This window comes from Diadema antillarum, unplaced genomic scaffold (assembly GCF_040938485.1).
Source record: "Diadema antillarum isolate AM-2024a unplaced genomic scaffold, OU_Dant_1.0 seq00001051_RagTag, whole genome shotgun sequence".
Taxonomy (NCBI): Eukaryota; Metazoa; Echinodermata; class Echinoidea; order Diadematoida; family Diadematidae; genus Diadema; species Diadema antillarum.
Genome location: NW_027271881.1, coordinates 184,561 through 192,385, shown reverse-complemented (window position 1 = coordinate 192,385; position 7,825 = coordinate 184,561).

Genomic DNA, 7,825 nt, shown 5'->3' with positions numbered 1-7,825 from the left:
ACCCATTTCCATTGACTCCTTTGTTAAACTCACAATTAAATTGAAGTTTTTGCTCCATCGCACGGCTCTGATGTCACAATAAACAAACACTTGCCGCGTGCACTCAACAATTACAAGTGTGCTTACAAGCACATACTTTTGTCACTCATTTTTGTAAACAACTTCTACCGATTGGCTTCGTGTACATACGTACGTACACAGTGATTGTGACTGTGCAGCTACTCATTCGTCTTTCGCGGAAAATGGTTGCCATTTCTGTGCTAAATTCAAGAATCTGTGTGGACCACATCTGTTGATGTTTGAGGTGTTGTATTAAACAAATAGTGTATGGTCTTTGCTCGTGCAATGAAACAAGATTTCACACTCTTGACCATTCACTATTTGTATACTGTCGGTGCTCATCATATCATGCATGATGTTAAGATGTGCTCCCGTGGGCATGGGCACAGTGCATGTCCTTTGTCCAACCTTGAAAGATTGTGGTAGCAGGTGAAGTATTAAACCGAGTGTGTAAAGTTAATGGCGCTACACTTTAATCATCAGATGTGATAGCATTGATGAGCTAAAGATGTCCAAGCCTGATCGATGGAATTTATAGTACTGGAGACGTGCAAAATTTCACAAGTTTGCATGCCTTTCAAATCGCTACCCCTGAGCAATATGATAACAAGGAAACGGCATATCCATAAACTTGTGAAATTATGGAGTGTCATACTTCTCAAATTTTTCTAAGAATCATTTGGTCATGTTTATGAAACATGATTCATGTCTTCTGTGTCAGCAAACTGATTCGATGATGATGATGATGAAAGCAATCTTTCAGTGCAAATACAATATGTATGCACAAATTAATTGTGATTTTGAATTTACCTAATTTTTTAGGCAAGCAAGTAGTGTTGACGTGAGAGGTTGTGTGTTGCTGTATGCCTTCTTCAAGGATTTCACATCATATTTAACTCCATATGAATATGCATCATGTACATTATTGCAGAATGCTATATGCCTTCGGCGATATGGACACATATAATGTGTAATTCAGTATTACAACACTGCCTGCCTGTGTCTGTCTGTTCAAGCATTTATTTGTAGTGCTCATGGCAGTTGAGGCCACAATGCAAGTAATATATTGAATTGATCAGTATGGCTGCTTTAAACAATTGTATATTTTCATATTTTAAATATTTTGTGGCCAGTTTATCATAAGGTTGTATGATATTGCAAGTACTATTTTCCTTTTTTTAATGATGTCAAGTACCTTGAACAAACAGGTGTCAAAACTGAACCTGGACATGCACAAAAATCCCAACCTAGGCATCTCCTAAACGGGAGATTCCCCCATTTGAACCACCTTACAAATTAGAGATGTACAAATTATTACAAATGTGTGTGCAAGTTTGCAGTGCAGTGACATACAGTACACTGTGGTCATCATCAGCGGCTAATGGGATGTATGCAGTTTTATGTCACATCGCTGCTCACTGCTTTATTTGTTTTGGGTTTTTTGTTTTATTGAAAGCCAAGTTTTAAGCTGGGGAAAATTTATCTCTGATGGGAATATGTACTGTGTGAGTGGAGAAATTCAAATACAAAAAAGAAGGAGAACAGAGGATTTTTTTTAAAATCCACTTTTGGCAGGAGAGTCTTTGCATGCAAATGTCTCGTGTGTTCATGTATATTGGTATACTTTGTGTACATAAACAGTCAGTTATTTATGTCACCGTGATTCTGTGGAAGAGTGTATTCCATTGGAAAATATGTCTTACAACTTTCTATGTAAGGAATGTGTGAGTGCAAACATCTGTGTGTGTGTGTGTGTTTTTGTAACATCTAACAGATGTATATATGTTCCCAGTGAAAAGGTCAGTAGGCCTATGTGCTATTTTCAGAACCATATGCAAATGTTTTTAAAGCATAAGGAAACTGGATATTGAAATCTGGATTGCTTGTCTGATTATGTAAAAGAAGATGTCATTCAACGTGTGCTGACAAAGTTTGGACCAGGACTTCCCTTTTAAAACAAAAATGAAGAAAAGCCTGAATACTAAAAATGACTCCCTTAGTATTTTTGGAACTAACATAGCCCACCTAATGAAGGATGTCAGCAATAGGTAAGCTTTACAGAATATGATATGTTGTCATTACAGTGTGCTGAGTCCTTCATTTATTTTACTATCTTACCTTTGCAGTTTCAAAATCACCTTGATTGTAAAGTACTGTGCAAAAGTTGGCCATTTGGTGTGATGTGAGTTTCTGGTATTTCTAGAACTCAGTGCCTGTATGTTTTCTGTTTTTTAATGTTGTATTTCCAAGCAGTTATTATAATTATGAACAAACCAGTAATTACTGCAGAATTAAGCACATTATTTTCTTAGAATACATTGGCTGAATACTATTGGCTGAGAAAGCAAAGGCAAAAGAAGTACAGAGAGGTATGTTTGTACTTATGGAAGTACATTCTTGATATGGAATGTTTTTTAAGCATGTGCCATGTATCGATTCCTGAGAGTTCATGTATTCAGTTGTTGCTGTTTCTTTTTTGATTAAATCTTACCAGATTTTCCAGATATCAGCTCCTTTATGTTGGCATGTAAAATGACCACTTCCTGATGCATATGCCAGTACTGTGTTTACCACAGCTTCTTGTACCTTGATGTTGATGGCAAGTTATACCTTGAACTAAAAAGTTTTGAGCTGGTGCTCAGTGGATAGAGAATTTTGTATTTTGCCGAATCAAAAATTTCATGATAGTGGAGAAATACTGTGTTGGTCTTGGACTAAATTTCAGGTCTTGTAACAAATTTTTCACTTGGTTGACACAAGTGTTGCAGAATAAAAGTGCCTCCTTTTAGGGTTAAAATGCTTTACTTAGTATGGGATGGATACAAAAACACTGCATTTTGGTACTTACAATCTTCTTTTCATATTTCAAATTTTTGGTAAATTTACACTCCTGGATATATCATAGCTGGATTTCCAAAATATGATTAATATATATAAAGCCTGAAGGACTCTAATCCATCAAAATGATGTTTATAATAAGGCAAATGTGATCGGGATTTCTTCTTCACACTCTCTTATCAGAGATTTTTACTTTTTAAAATGAAATATCATGTGTGAATTGCCTTTAGATGCCTCATTTTTTGTGTGTACAGAAATATGTATTTTTCTATTGATGTACATGTAAGCCAACTGGTATTTATTTTTGTATTGTGTGAATCTAAACACTGTGTTACTGTGAGTGCCCATTAGTTAACATCGATAGACATTAGTGTATCATATGTGTGTGTGTGTATTTGATGTGTGTTATACATGTATATCTAATTTTAATGAAATTAAGTCATGGAAAATAAAGAACTGTTGAAAGAGAGAGGTTTCAAATTATGTGAAGACATGAAAAAAGACTAATGGTAATAATCATGAAAAAAACAAACCTCAATAATGCAACTGCAGGTGATGAAAAGTTCACTTTGTTGTTTGTTGTGTCAATGGAGATGAAAGCCACGGTGAGATGTGCGTGCTTGTTTATACTGCTACACAATTAGTGGCACTGTGCATGACCATGCATTCCTCTCTGAAAGACCAGGGCCCCATTATCATGAAAAATTGATATGACAGCAACTCTTGCTGGGATGGCAGTGGTCATGGTAATGACAAGAATCGAGCTTCCTGATTGGCTGTTGCTACGGGAAGTTGCTATTCGAGCAAGAGTTGCTACCCTAACATCTTTTATGAAATGGGGCCCAGCAGGGCCCCATTATCATAAAAAGTTGATATGATAGCAACTCTTGCTGGGATGGCAATCATCATGGTAATGACAAGAATCAAGCTTCCTGATTGGCTGTTGCTATGGGAAGTTGTCAGTCCAGCATGAGTTGCCATCCCAACATTTTGTGTGTGTGTTTGTATATGAATGTGTGTAGTGTGTGTATGAAATGGGGCCCAAGACATGATTCGTACTCGGGTTCTTGCAAAGACCCCTGCTTCATTTTGTGATTGCTCTGTACCTCTTGGATAAGAGACTGCAAGATAACCATCATGAACAGAAACATTGAATGCATCAATACGGACAAAATATGTAAAAGTAATCCACGTTTGTATTTATTTTGAATAGTTGTGAGTGTATGTGTTTGTGTGTACATGTGTGTGCCAAGTTGAATATAAATGTATCAGTTGTTGGCTATTCCACTGAGTAAGATTTATTTTCCCTCAGGAGCATGTGCTCAAGTGTAGAAGAAAATCCAACCTCGAGAGATGAAGTTCAAGCAGCATTGGTAAAAAAATGAGTGAAATACGGCATATACGTACAAGGAAAGTTGTTCCTTGCCTAATGTTTCATGTACCGATCATGTCATTAGAGTACCACCATTGACAAATTTAGATTTAATTTGGTGTGTATTAACATCCAATGTAGGGCAATTTGTCTATCAGTTGCAATCTGGGACAATCAAACATCATGAAACACAATCATTCCAATTGTACTGTCTAATTTATTTCATCCTCCTAGACAGAAATATACTATTGACAAAAGCAACATTTACTTATCACATGTACACATTTTGTCCTCAAGTTTCTATGATACACTTTACATTGTCACTAAGTGAGTTTTGATTCTGCAAGTTAGGCAATCTATTATCCCACAGTTCTTCCATCTATGCATTGTATCCACTACATGTATTTCAAACAAACAGGCTAGCTCCTTGTGGACCTACAAGAATTGTTCAAGAATACATGTTTAAAGCTATCAACATTTGTTAATACTCAAACCAAAGTAATACCTCTTGCACCATTATAAGAGTGCCAAGCCACTATAGATGCATACTTTCACAGGCTAGCATGTTACAGGTTAATTCCCTACGCACAATCTCAAAGTAACTGATATTGGCTTGATGCAATACAGAGAAGACATTCTACATTCAAACGCACCGACATGTACACTACTATGCATTCACTAAAACAGTTTTATAGAACATTGGAAATGGCAACCTGTGTGTAGGGACCTTACCCAAGTTAAAGATATTTTTATACGCAAGATGGAAAAAAAACCCACTAAATATTACATTCAAAATCATCTTGAAAAGTAGATGTGATACGAATGAAATCACAGCTGTGTAAGAACATACATTTAGGAATACACTGTACACTAAAATCAACTTGACATTTTATGTAAATGCTGAAAATCAAAAGTTGGCAGATTCACAAAAGTAATATAATGTTACAAATCAGTCTAATGGTGACATGTATTGGGACCCTAGTAAAACAATTATATTGACTGAACCAGGTATCTGCATCAATAACTGCATCACATCTTATTGATACACTTTGTATTTTCATCAGAACATTACACATTTCTTGGGAACTTCTGGATGCAGGATTCAAAAAGAACCAGAATACATTATAGCAAAATCACACCATCGTGGATGTTCATGATGCAGTTTCCAAATCAAGTGATGACATACCAGCCACTTAAATGTTAACTGACTGCATTAATCAAGTTCTGGTTTGAATTACGACGCAAAGATCACAAACTCCACCCCCTCCAAGTCTCTATGTGGAATTTTGGCTTTTTTTTTTTAAAGGCCCCACAGGCCAACAGATTCTTGACCTTTGTAGAAAATAGAAATCATGCAGAAAGGATCAAGAGGTCTGATTTCTCCATCACTTTCTTGGCTAAGTTGTCATATCTTTACAGATTCTTGACCTTTGTAAAAAAATAGAAATCGCACAGAAACAATCAAGAGGTCGGATTTTTCCATCACTTTCTTGGCTAAGTCGTCATAATTTTTGTCTATCGATACAGAATGTGCATGACCAATATGCTCATGAAGTCTGGGTAGATATGGATATTCCTCTTATCGCAGGCTACATATACTGTACAATACGAAATGTGTTGCAACACAAGAAGAAAATACGTCACATATGAAGTGGGGACACAGTATAGTGGAATTGAAAAGCACAAAAGATACAGAAGGTTGATCAAGAAAGTCAGTACTGGTTTAAACAGGGTATATCTTTGTCAGAACCAGACAGTGACGAGTGAAATCTTAGAGTATTCTTCCAAAACAAATATATCGTGAGCTATTGCTATATCAGCCTGTAGAGGAGTAGTACTGTACGAGCTGAAATATTCGCATACAGACATTTTCACGAATTGCTACTTGGAGGACATTTTTGCGTGTTGTTAATTTCGCGGTTGCGAGGGTCTACCTGAACTTCCTTATTTGCGCATTGTTATTTTCGCGTGTTGTCATTTTCGCGGTTCAAAGGCAATTTGCGAAAATAAAACCACCGCGAAAATTTCAGCTCCTACAGTATATTTTATAAGTACTGTAGAACAAATACTGAACAAATAAACACATATCTAGCGTCTTATTTCCCCAATATCTCTCTCTCTCTCAACATTTCTCTAGTTCAAAGATATTTTATAATTTATTACACATAATTTGGCATACTTCAGTACCATCCATCAAATTGAAACTGGGCCCAGTAGACACTCTGACAACATACGTTACTCCAATCAGTCAGACACCAAATGACGATTGATAGTCCTAGATGCATTCCAATCTGTCAGATGACATCACCAAATGATGATTGACAGTCCTAGATGCATCCACTGCCTTAATTATCTACAAGATACACTATTGCAAACCACACTACTAAATCCTAAACATTAATGTTGGTTAGTGCACACATGATTTCAGACAAGAGAGAGAGAGAGAGAGAAAATTAATCCTCTTTATAAATTGTGTTCATCTAGGGTAGCACATAATTTCTAGAGTCCTGAGTACTCTTGCATACACAGACCTACAAATGTAAACATTTATATGTGTCAAACCCTTGTCCATGAGCTTTCGAAAGTTTCTGTTGAAGTACGCTTGGTGAGTATCAATCACTGCTGTTTCTAATTCGGAGTACAAGACAAGTATTTTGTAACATTGCATGCTGTACAATTTGCCAAAGGTCTGCAGCAGTCGGGAATGAGGACAAAGCTTACATATAGGCATTGATTTTTTTTTCTCTCCCACATCTTAATCCATGTGTCATACATGTAGGAAATGTAAACTACTTAAACCAATCTCACATTTCACATTACTCCTTGCCATAATCACCAGTACATCTCATCAGAAATTTTTGAAATTTGTGATTTCTTGTTTGGGAATAGTATCACAATTTCTGACATGCTTCCAGAGTGAAAATACAAATTTGCATAAAAAATACAATTACATACAAGTATGTCTAAAGAAAAGACAGCTCATATCCTACTCGAGAAGGTGATTTAACAAATCTTACCAATGCCCCCCCCCCCCCAAAAAAAAAAAAAAAAAAACTCTCCTAACTGTCAACATCTGACTACATTCATAATTAATTTCTTTCTTTCTTTCTTTTTGAAGTTTCTTCAAGCCTAGTCTCTAATCTCATTTTAGGTATTGTATCAGCTTTTAACATACACTGCACCTTCACATTCTTCCAACAGAGAATGAATAATCTTTTCTCATTTTCTAAGTAAAGAGGTGAACCAAGTTATATCTTATTCAAAATTATTTTGCACTTTTCGAAGGTGCAGAACTGTCGATATTCCAACATCGAGATCATGGAGGTTCCGAAATGCATACAGGGAGAGATAAGCATACAACATGTATTTCTACAGGCAAAACTCATTCAAAAAATTCTACAATGAGGGACACTATTGTGTGTTTTTTTTTGTCAGGACGTGCAGAAACATTGAAGTTTTCAGGGAGCCTCTGGCACAAGCACAGAGATTTTAAAGGCCTGGAGGTAGTAGCATTTACTATGAAGAAAAGAAAAAATTATTACACCGGGGAAAAAC